Genomic DNA, 13,814 nt, shown 5'->3' on the forward strand with positions numbered 1-13,814 from the left:
GCACATTACCAGATAATAAAACGTAATATTAACTCACCAGATGTGCACAACATATATAGCAAATTGGAGGAACAAGATTTCATGTTGAACACTTGATACTGGTTCAGAAACAAATTAAATAAAGTTAACAATGCAAGGCAGCAGCAAAGTAGGCACTTACCCCAAAGATGGCAAAACTCTCATTATTACTTCCCCAGTTTCTCACTGACCATGACGTGGCAAATGGTCTGATTCATAATAATTATTCACATACATGCTTAAGGCCAGGATAATAAAGCCACTTGAGCTTTTATCAGTTCATAATTGAAGAAAGAATGGTGGTTACCTTGGTCGATCCACTTCGCACCAACGTTTAATCAGAGTCAGCAGCTACAATAACTCCGGACGACTGCAGATTCTTCAGGTTTTCAAATTAATCCTGAGAAAATTCATTCAGTAATTAGGTATAAAAATAAAGGAACTTAGTAATTAATACTATGGGGGCAGGGAGGGCTGGGGAAGCATGGGGTCAAGGTCTAACAGCAAAGATAAAGAAAAACTTGTTTTTATTTGCACAGATGTGCCAATATGAGATTTATTGTTTATGTGTCAGTATATGTGTACACAGAATCTCATGCACAAAAACAAATGCACCACCCAGAACAGAATGCTATACCCGGGCTTTAAGTAAAATAATAATGATAATGAAGCACAACAAAGCAATGGCAGATCCACAATCATAACACCTCCACCCCAGGAACAATGTGCAGGAAAAATTGGAGAGAATACCAACACTGACCCATGCAGAAGACAAGAAGTCCATACCACCACCACCTCCTCCTCCTCCTCCTCCTCCTCCTCCTCCTCCCAACCGACCCACCCACCCACCCACCCACCCACGGATTCAGGTGCCACCATAATACTAGTGATCCCCTCTTCAGACCACAAGTGGTTTCAACAAAGACCTCAATAACGAACAATGGACTATAATGGTGTTATTTGAAAACAAAATGCACACTCCACAACGTGCTGCATTGTGACTTTCTCCTCAAGCTGCTATCATAATCATACAAATTGCAAAAAACAGATCACAGGTCATACACGCAGAGTTCACACATCACGATACAATACCTACAAATATGATTTGGCTCTCGTCCCTACCACAGCATGGTGGTGATACAGCCTTACTCACTGCTTGAAGGAAACATCGTAGTAACATTTACAAATTACGGAAACAACCGACTGATAGAGAAATGTCATACAAATTAAGTCCCACCGACTAAAGCAAACATTTTAGTTTTCCAGGAAAGTGTAGCTACTTATTTGTGAGGTGCCAAAAAGTACACTAAGGGTTGACACTCAATAGTAAGTTATTTTTTAACATGCATTTTACCAAGAAGTGACAAAAATATTTACAGGTGCCCAATATGCAAGTCTCATACTTCATTAACTCCAGCCTATAAATGTAATGAAATGATATAAAAGCTGTGTACAAAATTTAAGAAATTTAAAAATTTGTGTGTGTCATTTTAGTCCAATTCATGGGGATTTTTTCATTGTTGTGTTGGCATATTTGTCTGGATGGTATCTGTATAGCACTAGCCATATGAGATATTTAGTCTGTAGTTGGCTGCAAAAAATGTTTAATGTGTTTTGGTAGTACTGTATTACTATATAAAGACAAATTGTCATTTAACATCATTACTAATAGTCTTGAGAAGTACTTAACCAATTTACTTCAAACTTTTACATGATGTTGTTGTTGTTGTCGTCTTCAGCCCTGAGACTGGTTTGATGCAGCTCTCCATGCTACTCTATCCTGCACAAGCTGCTTCATCTCCCAGTACACACTGCAACCTACATCCTTCTGAATCTGCTTAGTGTATTCATCTCTTGGTCTCCCTCTACGATTTTTACCCTCCACGCTGCCCTCCAATGCTAAATTTTTGATCCCTTCATGCCTCAGAACATGTCCTACCAACCAGTCCCCCTTCTTGTCAAGTTGTGCCACAAACTCCTCTTCTCCCCAACTCTATTCAAAACCTCCTCATTAGTTATGTGATCTACCCATGTAATCTTCAGCATTCTTCCGTAGCACCACATTTCGAAAGCTTCTATTCTCTTGTCCAAACTATTTATCATCCATGTTTCAATTGCATACATGGCTACACTCTATACAAATACTTTCAGAAACTACTTCTTGACACTTAAATCTATACTCGATGTTAACAAATTTTTCTTCTTCAGAAACGATTTCCTTGCCATTGCCAGTCTACATTTTATATCCTCTCTACTTCGACCATCATCAGTTATTTTACTCCCTAAATAGCAAAACTCCTTTACTACTTTAAGTGTCTCATTTCCTAATCTAATTCCCTCAGCATCACCAAATATAATTCGACTATATTCCATTATCCTCATTTTGCTTTTGTTGATGTTCATCTTATATCCTCCTTTCAAGACACTGTCCATTCCGTTCAACTGCTCTTCCAAGTCCTTTGCTGTCTCTGACAGAATTACAATATCATCGGCGAACCTCAAAGTTTTTATTTCTTCTCCACTGAGTTTAATACCTACTCCGAACTTTTCTTTTGTTTCCTTTACTGCTTGCTCAATATACAGATTGAATAGCATCAGGGAGAGGCTACAACCCTATCTCACTCCCTTCCCAACTGCTGCTTCCCTTTCATGGCCCTCGACTCTTATAACTGCCATCTGCTTTCTGTACAAATTGTAAATAGCCTTTCGCTCCCTGTATTTTACCCCTGTCATCTTTAGAATTTGAAACAGAGTATTCCAGTCAACATCGTCAAAAGCTTTCTCTAAGTCTACAAATGCTAGAAACGTAGGTTTGCCTTTCCTTAATCTATTTTCTGAGGTAAGTCTTAGGGTCAGTATTGCCTCACGTGTTCCAACATTTCTGCAGAATCCAAACTGATCTTCCCCGAGGTCGGCTTCTACCAGTTTTTCCATTCGTCTGTAAAGAATTCGCATTAGTATTTTGCAGCTGTGACTTATTAAACTGTTGGTTCGGTAATTTTCACATCTGTCAACACCTATCTTTGGGATTGGAATAATTATACTGTTCTTGAAGTCTGAGGGTATTTCGCCTGTCTCTTACATCTTGCTCACCAGATGGTAGAGTTTTGTCAGGACTGGCTCTCCCAAGGCTGTCAGTAGTTCTAATGGAATGTTGTCTACTCCCGGGGCCTTGTTTTGACTCAGGTCTTTCAGTGCTCTATCAAACTCTTCACGCAGTATCATATCTCCCATTTCATCTTCATCTGCCTGCTCTTCCATTTCCATAATATTGTCCTCAAGAACATCGCTCCTGTATAGACCCTCTATATACTCCTTCCACCTTTCTGCTTTCCCTTCTTTGCTTAGAACTGGGGTTCCATCTGAGCTCTTAATATTCATACAAGTGGTTCTCTTTCCTCCAAAGGTCTCTTTAATTTTCCCGTAGGCAGTATCTATCTTACCCCTCATGAGATAAGCCTCTACATCCTTACATTTGTCCTCTAGCCATCCCAGCTTAGCCATTTTGCACTTCCTATCGATCTCCCCATGAACCATGGACCTTGCTGTTGGTGGGGAGGCTTGCGTGCCTCAGCGATACAGATGGCCGTACCGTAGGTGCAACCAAAACGGAGGGGTATCTGTTGAGAGGCCAGACAAACATGTGGTTCCTGAAGAGGGGCAGCAGCCTTTTCAGTAGTTGCAGGGGCAACAGTCTGGATGATTGATCTGGCCCTGTAACAATAACCAAAACGGCCTTGCTGTTGTGGTACTGCGAACGGCTGAAAGCAAGGGGAAACTACAGCCATATTTTTTCCTCGAGGACATGCAGCTTTACTGTATGATTAAATGATGATGGCGTCCTCTTGGGTAAAATATTCCGGAGGTAAAATAGTCCCCCATTCGGATCTCCGGGCGGGGACTACTCAGGAGGACGTCGTTATCAGGAGAAAGAAAACTGGCGTTCTATGGATCGGAGCGTGGAATGTCAGATCCCTTAATTGGGCAGGTAGGTTAGAAAATTTAAAAAGGGAAATGGATAGGTTAAAGTTAAATATAGTGGGAATTAGTGAAGTTCAGTGGCAGGAGGAACAAGACTTTTGGTCAGGTAAATAGAGGGTTATAAATACAAAATCAAATAGGGGTAATGCAGGAGTAGGTTTAATAATGAATAAAAAAATAGGAGTGCGGGTTAGCTACTACAAACAGCATAGTGAACGCATTATTGTGGCCAAGACAGACACGAAGCCCACGCCCACTACAGTAGTACAAGTTTATATGCCAACTAGCTCTGCAGATGATGAAGAAATATATTAAATGTATGACGAGATAAAAGAAATTATTCAGGTAGTGAAGGGAGACGAAAATTTAATAGTCATGGGTGACTAATTCGAGAGTAGGAAAAGGGAGAGAAGGAAACATAGTAGGTGAATATGGATTGGGGGGAAGAAATGAAAGAGGAAGCCGCCTTGTAGAATTTTGCACAGAGCATAACTTAATCATAACTAACACTTGGTTCAAGAATCATAAAAGAAGGTTGTATACCTGGAAGAATCCTGGAGATACTAAAAGGTATCAGATAGACTATATAATGGTAAGACAGAGATTTGGGAACCAGGTTTTAAATTGTAAGACATTTCCTGGGGCAGATGTGGATTCTGACCACAATCTATTGGTTATGAACTGCAGATTGAAACTGAAGAAACTGCAAAAAGGTGGGAATTTAAGGGGATGGGGACCTGGATAAACTGAAAGTACCAGAGGTTGTAGAGAGTTTCAGGGAGAGCATAAGGGAACAATTGACAGGAATGGGGGAAAGAAATACAGTAGAAAAAGAATGGGTAGCCCTGAGGGATGAAGTAGTGAAGGCAGCAGACAATCAAGTAGGCAAAAAGACGAGGGCTAATAGAAATCCTTGGGTAACAGAAGAAATATTAAATTTAATTGAGGAAAGGAGAAAATATAAAAATGCAGTAAATGAAGCAGGCAAAAAGGAATACAAACGTCTCAAAAATGAGATAGACAGGAAGTGCAAAATGGCTAAGCAGGGATGGCTAGAGGACAAATTTAAGGATGTAGGGGCTTATCTCATGAGGGGTAAGATAGATACTGCCTACAAGAAAATTAAAGAGACCTTTGGAGAGAGGAGAACCACTTGTATGAATATCAAGAGCTCAGATGGAAACCAAGTTCTAAGCAAAGAAGGGAAGGCAGAAAGGTGGAAGGAGTATATAGAGGGTTTATACAAGGGCAATGTACTTGAGGACAATATTATGGAAATGGAAGAGGATGTAGATGAAGACTAAATGGGAGATATGATACTGCGTGAAGAGTTTGACAGAGCACTGAAAGACCTGAGTCGAAACAAGGCCCCGGGAGTAGACAACATTCCATTAGAACTACTGATGGCCTTGGGAGAGCCAGTCATGTCAAAACTCTACGATCTGGTGAGCAAAATGTATGAGACAGGCGAAATACCCTCAGACTTCAAGAAGAATATAATAATTCCAGTCCCAAAGAAAGCACGTGTTGACAGATGTGAAAATTACCGAACTATCAGTTTAATATGTCACAGCTGCAATATACTAACGCGAATTCTTTACAGACGAATGGAAAAACTGGTAGAAGCAGACCTCGGGGAAGATCAGTTTGGATTCCATAGAAATGTTGGAACATGTGAGGCAATACTAACCTTACGACTTATCGTAGAAGAAAGATTAAGAAAAGGCAAACCTATGTTTCTAGCATTTGTAGACTTAGAGAAAGCTTTTGACAATGTTAACTGGAATACTCTCTTTCAAATTCTGAAGGTGGCAGGGGTAAAATACAGGGAGCGAAAGGCTATTTACAATTTGTACAGAAACCAGATGGCAGTTATAAGAGTCGAGGGACATGAAAGGGAAGCAGTGGTTGGGAAAGGAGTGAGACAGGGTTGTAGCCTCTCCCCGATGTTATTCAATCTGTATATTGAGCAAGCAGTAAAGGAAACAAAAGAAAAATTCGGAGTAGGTATTAAAATTCATGGAGAAGAAATAAAAACTTTGAGGTTCGCTGATGACATTGTAATTCTGTCAGAGACAGCAAAGGACTTGGAAGAGCTGTTGAGCGGAAAGGACAGTGTCTTGAAAGGAGGATATAAGATGAACATCAACAAAAGCAAAACGAGGATAATGGAATGTAGTCAAATTAAATCGGGTGATGCTGAGGGAATTAGATTAGGAAATGAGACACTTAAAGTTGTATAGGAGTTTTTCTATTTAGGGAGTAAAATAACTGATGATGGTCGAAGTAGAGAGGATATAAAATGTAGACTGGCAATGGCAAGGAAATCGTTTCTGAAGAAGAAAAATTTGTTAACATCGAGTATAGATTTAAGTGTCAAGAAGTCGTTTCTGAAAGTATTTGTATGGAGTGTATGGAAGTGAAACATGGACAATAACTAGTTTGGACAAGAAGAGAATAGAAGCTTTCGAAATGTGGTGCTACAGAAGAATGCTGAAGATAAGGTGGGTAGATCACGTAACTAATGAGGAGGTATTGAATAGGATTGGGGAGAAGAGACGTTTGTGGCACAACTTGACTAGAAGAAGGGATCGGTTGGTAGGACATGTTTTGAGGCACCAAGGAATCACAAATTTTAGCATTGGAGGGCAGCGTGGAGGGTAAAAATCATAAAGGGAGACCAAGAGATGAATACACTAAGCAGATTCAGAAGGATGTAGGTTGCATTAAGTACTGGGAGATGAAGCAGCTTGCACAGGATAGAGTAGCATGGAGAGCTCCATCAAACCAGTCTCAGGACTGAAGACAACAACAACAACAACAACAACAACAACAACAACAACAACAACAACGATCTCATTTTTGAGACGTTTGTATTCCTTTTTGCCTGCTTCATTTACTACGTTTTTATATTTTCTCCTTTCATCAATTAAATTCAATATTTCTTCTTTCACCCAAGGATTTCTACTATCCCTTGTCTTTTTACCTACTTGATCTTCTGCTGCCTTCACTACTTCATCCCTCAAAGCTACCCATTCTTCTTCTACTGTATTTCTTTCCCCCATTGCTGTCAATTGTTCCCTTATGCTCTCCCTGAAACTCTGCACAACCTCTGGTTCTTTCAGTTTATCCAGGTCACATCTCCTTAAATTCCCACCTTTTTGCAGTTTCTTCAGTTTTAAACTACAGTTCATAAACAATAGATTGTGGTCAGAGTCCACATCTGCCCCAGGAAATGTCTTACAATTTAAAACCTGGTTCCTAAATCTCTGTCTTACCATTATATAATCTATGTGATACCTTCTAGGATCTCCAGGATTCTTCCATGTATACAACCTTCTTTTATGATTCTTGAACCAAGTGTTAGCTATGATTAAGATATGCTCTGTGCAAAATTCTACCAGACGGCTTCCTCTTTCATTTCTTCCCCCCAATCCATATTCACCCACAATGTTTCCTTCTCTCCCTTTTCCTACTCTCGAATTCCAGTCACCCATGACTATTAAATTTTCGTCTCCCTTCACTACGTGAATAATTTCTTTTATCTCATCATACATTTCATCAATTTCTTCGTCATCTGCAGAGCTAGTTGGCGTATGAACTTTAACTACCGTAGTAGGCATGGGCTTCGTGTCTATCTTGGCCACAATAATGCGTTCACTATGCTGTTTGTAGTAGCTTACCTGCACCCCTATTTTTTGTTCATTAGGAAACCTACTCCTGCATTACACCTATTTGATTTTGTATTTATAACCCTGTATTCACCTGACCAAAAGTCAGGTTCATCCTGAGAGCAAACTTCACTAATTCCCACTATAACTTTAACCTATCCATTTCCATTTTTAAATTTTCTAACCTACCTGCCCAATTAAGGGATCTGACATTCCACGCTCCGATTCGTAGAATGCCAGTTTTCTTTCTCCTGATAATGACGTCCCCTTGAGTACTCCCCGCCCGGAGATCCGAATGGGGGAGTATTTTACTCCCAGAATATTTTACCCAAGAGGATGCCATCATCATTTAATCATACAGTAAAGCTGCATGCCCTCGGGAAACATTATGGCTGTAGTTTCCCCTTGCTTTCAGCCGTTCGCAGTACCAGCACAGCAAGGCCGTTTTGGTTAGTGTTACAAGGCCAGATCAGTCAATCATCCAGACTGTTGCCCCTGCAACTACTGAAAAGGCTGCTGCTGCTCTTCAGGAACCACATGTTTGTCTGGGCTCTCAACAGATACCCCTCCGTTGTGGTTGCACCTATGGTACAGCCATCTGTATCATTGAGGCATGCAAGCCTACCCACCAACGGCAAGGTCCATGGTTCAGGGGGGGTACATGATACTCTAATGAGAAATAGGTTATATACAAGGTGTACCTTAAGTCCAGGAACACAATTATTTATTGCCCAAGAACTAAGCACTGTACGATGTCATACATATTTCATTTTAAAGACAAACTCTGAAAGTTTTAGTTTTTTTTTTTTTTTTTTTTTTTTTTTTTTTTTTTTTTTTTTTTTTTTTTTTTTACAAACATGAGTAACCTGGCAGACGTCAATATGGTAATGTAATTCTTGCCATATGCACCCCAGCACTGCATCAACAACTGGCAGTCACTTCCCGTATTCTCTCCCGGAGCTCTCCTACATCACGTGGTAGAGGTGGTACATGTACCAGATCTTTAATGTGTCCACATAGAAAAAAAGTCAGATGGAGTGATCTCGTGATCAGGGAGGCCATTTCACGAAACAGCTGGCTCCTCCTGTAGAACGGCCAATCCATCATTGCGGCAGCTCCGCGTTAAGGTACCCACGAACTTCACAATGAATATGAGGTGGAGCCCCATCCTGCTGAAAGATGAACAGAGAGTCCAATTGCATTTGAGACATCAGCCATCGCTGCAACATGTTCAAGTAGGAATATCCAGTGAGAGTGCTCCCAGCAAAGAAGAATGGCCCATACACTCTTCGACATGACAAGGCACAATAAACATTTACCTTTGGGGAATCACACTCAAATTCAATGCATTCGTGTGGATGCTTTGCACCCCAAGATTCGACAATTATGCCTGTTCACTTTCCCATTAGTGTGAACAGTGGCTTCGTCGATAAAAATTAAGCAATCAACAATGCCATCCACACCCTCATTCAACTGTTGCAAGTGTGAGCAAAACTCAAAAAGGTTGTCTTTGTTGTCATCATTGAGCTTTTGCACTAGCTCCAATTTGAATGGTTTCATGGACAGCTTCTGTCACAGGACATTCCACACCATCACTGGAGCCATTTCGAGTTCACAGGATGCATGACTCCGATTTCTTTGGACTCCTTATTAATGTCTCTCGTATGTGCTCCACATTCACTCCACTAACACTGGGACGTCCGCTTCTCTTTGCCGGGCACAAGCAACTCGTCTAAACAAATTTGTTGTAACAGTGGTACATGGCCTTCCTTGTTGGTGGCTTCTTATGATACTTGGTTCTAAGCATCCATTGAACAGTTGTAGCACACTTGTGTTTGTCAAACTCCAACACACAGAAAGCTCTCTCCACACCTGAACTCTCCAAGTTAGCAACTAGCGCTGACTATCGGCAAATTACCGAACTACACTGTGGCGGTATACATGAAAAAAAAAACTGAGGGTTTCTCTTCAAAATGACGTATGTATAATATCTGTACAATGTTTGGTTCTTGTGCAATAAATAATTGAAAGTGTTCCCAGACAGTATCCACAGTGTAACTTAATATACCTACATACATCTCATTTGTAGCATATAGTTCAAGAGATACGATGTCATAATTTAATGATCCATGCCATTCATGAAAGGGTATGCATCATGTACATCAAGAATGGAGTTCAACATCTGTGAAGATGCATACAAAATTAGAATAATTGTCGAGGATCAAACAAAACAAGTCTCTGAAAAGGGTAGGATTAACATCCTTCGATCCATAAATGAGGGCCATCTGTATCATAGGACAGGATACAGACCACCGAAGGTGTCGGGAGAGACCTCTGGGAACACAGACTGAAGGAGGCTGTTGGAGATCCTTCAGCACAGTACTGAGTCAGATCCCAGCTGGTCTATCAGATCCCAGCTGGTCTACCCAGTTTTGGGCAATGCACAAACAGTCTGATCTGTTGTTTGTGGGATGGAGTTGAGCGATGTGGGTGAGCAGGCATCTGATAGATTGTGACTGCATAATTTGCCAGAAGCTGCCGTCATCTAACCCACAGCAGTGGGACATGGGCTTCAACATGTAATTTGCCAGAAGCTGCTTTCATGGAACCCGCAGCAGGAGATACCGACTTCCACTGGGAGGCAGTCAACAGGACTAGTATGGAAGGCCACTGTTGCCAACTGCATAAGTATGGTGAACAGTGTCCGGCAAGCTAAGGACAGTGCTGCCAACCCATAAGCCCCCGCCCCACCCCCACTCTCACACTCCACGCAGGATAATATCACCACTTTCTAAAACCTCAGAAGTAGTATGTGGCTCACAAGGAGTTACTAAGAAGATGTAAGCATTTAGCCGCTTCATGCGAGTTGACTTGAGGTGGCAGATGTCTGACAACCAAATTAGCTTGTTGTCAAAATAGCAAAGAATTCAAAAGCTTCAATGACTTCAAGTAATTGCTCACCAACAAATTTCTGGGTGCGGGTGCACAGTCCAAAGCTGGCAAAGTGCACAACATTTAATTTTTCAGGAGGAAATTGGTAGCTGTGATTCAGGGCCCAGTCACTTACTCTCCAAACGTCCCCCTGAAGCTGGCACTTAATGCTGCACAGTGATGTGGCAGCACAGAACAGGTTAAGATCATCCACGTACAGTGATGCACACTTTGTGGAGCCTACTGCATTTAAAATACCACACTGGTGCCAATAGCAAACAGCGTTATGCTCCAAACCGATCACTGCAGGCCTCGGGTTTCCTGTACATACTGGGTACTGACAGATGAACCTATACAGACCTGGAAAAGTATGAGAGATAGGAAATTCTGGATAAAAATGGGTAAACTGCCCTGGAAACCCCACTCATTTACCACAGACAAGATGTCACGTCGCCGGGTGGTATCGTGCTTTCTGTAGGTCAAAGAGCACAGCACTGATGCTAGCGAAGTGCGAAAGCATTGTACACTGCAGATTCCAGACGAACCAAGTGATCTGTGGTTGACTGGAAAGTATGAAGCCACTTTGGAATCACGACATATGCCATCTGTCTACAAGGCGCCCACAAAGACAGCAGTTGACCACTTGTTCAAATAGCTTACAAAGCCCGTTCATCAGAGAGACTGTCTGATAGTTAAAATATGTTGGTCCTTTCCCAGTTTCAGGATGGGAATAACATCTGCCCACCATCAAGATGGAAACTCTTTCCCACTAAATATAATTAAGAAGCCCAAGGATACATTTCATGCTGTTGGCGCAAAGATATTGGGCATTTGGCTTCGTTGGTTGGTTGGTTGGTTTGTGGGAGTAAAGGGACCAGACTGCGATGGTCATCGGTCCCTTTTTCCAAAAAATTAAAACCACCCAAAGAGAATAAAAACGAACAGCAGGAAAGATGTCAGACGACACGGGACAAGAAAGACTCCGACAGAGATCAGACAAAACAAATTAAAACACACAGAGAGTGACGGTGGTTGGCCGACCATAGAGAAAAAAAAGAGGAAAAGCCAACCACCAAGAACACATTAAAAACTCAGTTTAAAATCAGAGGCTAAAGGCCAGAATCAACACTAAAAAACAAACACTCAGATTAAACAATAAAAACCCCCTGCCCGAATAAAACGCAAAACTAAGTCCACCATGGCAGAGTCATCTAGTAAAAGGGCAGGGAGCGTATCAGGCAGCGCAAATGTCTGCCTGAGCACAGTTAAAAGCGGAAAAGTTAATAAAATGTGCACCACCGTCAAAATCGCCCCACAGTGAGAGAGGCGGGTCCTCACGACGCAATAAATAACTGTGAGACAGTCGGGTGTGGCCAATGCAGAGCCGACAAAGAACAACTGAATCTCTGCGAGTGGCTTGCATGGATGACTGCAACACACGCGTCGTCGCCTTGAGAGAATGGAGTCTGTCTGGCGTGGGCAGATTGCGCCATTCAGTGGCCCAAGGCGAGAGAACTTTGCGGCGGAAGACTGCCCACAAATCAGTCTCCGGGAGGCCAATGTCCAGGGTGGGTTCACTGGTGGCCTGTTTGGCCAGGCGGTCAACATGTTCATTGCCCGGGATACCGACATGACCGGGGGTCCACACAAAGACCACAGAGTGGCCGCAACGGGCAAGAGAATGCAGGGACTCGTGGATAGCCATCACCAGACGAGAACGAGGGAAACACTGGTCGAGAGCTCGTAAACCGCTTAGGGAATCGCTACAGATGACGGAGGACTCACCTGAGCAGGAGCGGATATACTCTAGGGCACGAAAGATGGCGACCAGCTCAGCAGTAAAAACGCCGCAGCCAGCTGGCAATGAATGTTGTTCATAGTGATCCCCTAGAGTCAGAGCATTTTTTTTTTTTTGTGGTTTTAGGGCGCAAAACTTCTATGGTCATTAGCGCCCAGCCCGTGACATAGAAAACAGGAAAAAAACGAAATTTAAAATCAGCGGCAATGGGAACAAAATCATAAAATTTGAGTAACTAAAGGCAGAAGGAATGCTTAAAAATCCACTATAGAAAGGGGTTGGTTGTCCCCCAAAAAAAAAGCTTCAAATGACTGACGTCATTTCACTGTCACTAATAAACTGTAGAACGCGGTCAGCTGAGCGCGTGTCATCTGCTAAAATCGACGATAGATCAGGCGATAGCTGTAGACGGGAGCGTAACGGATTAAAATAGGGGCATTCAATTAAAAGGTGTCTGACCGTCCACAGCTGAGAGCAGTGGGGACAGAGTGGGGGAGGATCACCGCTTAAAAGATGTCGATGACTAAAAAGACAGTGCCCTATCCGGAGTCGAGCTAAAATTACCTCCTCCCGACGACGCGTTCGGGAGGAAGAGGTCCAAGCGCAAGGAAGGGCTTTCACTTCCCGCAATTTATTGTGGGGAAGTGTTGACCAATGCGCATGCCATAAATGAGCAGCTTGGCGACATAAAACGCTCCGTAGATCGGTAAACGGAAGAGACTGAATAGCTGGCCGAGGAAGAGAGACTGCAGCCTTGGCCGCTATATCGGCCGCCTCATTTCCACAGATACCAGCGTGTCCCGGGAGCCAGAGGAACGCCACTGAGACGCCCCCCAGGTGGACCAAGCGCAGACAGTCCTGAATCCGGTGGACCAGAGGGTGCACAGGGTAAAGAGCTTGGAGACTTAGGAGAGAGCTGAGAGAATCCGAGCAGATTACGTACTGTATCCGCTGATGGTGGCGGATGTAGTGGACAGCCTGGAGAACAGCGTAAAGCTCCGCAGTATAAACCGAACACTGGTCGGGAAGCCGAAAGTTATTTGGGGTGTCGCCAACAATATAGGCAGTCCCTACACCTAACGATGTTTTCGAGCCATCGGTGTAAATAAATGTGGCTTCCGTCATTTGTGCACATAGAGCAGCAAATGCCCGACGGTAAACAAGTGTAGGGGTACCATCCTTGGGAAATTGACATAGGTCTCTGAGCAAGTTGATCCGGGGACGGAGCCAAGGCGGTGCTGTACCCCAAGTTGTCAAGAAGGTTTTAGGAAAGCGGAAGGAAAGAGAATGGAGCAGTTGACGGAAGCGGACTCCCGGGGGTAGTAGGGAGGAGGAGCGGCCTGCATACCCGACATCAAAGGAGGCGTCGAAAAAAAGGTCATGCGCTGGATTAGCAGGCATGGAAGACAGATGGC

The sequence above is a fragment of the Schistocerca serialis genome, chromosome 9 (assembly GCF_023864345.2).
Source record: "Schistocerca serialis cubense isolate TAMUIC-IGC-003099 chromosome 9, iqSchSeri2.2, whole genome shotgun sequence".
In the NCBI taxonomy this organism is placed as follows: domain Eukaryota; kingdom Metazoa; phylum Arthropoda; class Insecta; order Orthoptera; family Acrididae; genus Schistocerca; species Schistocerca serialis.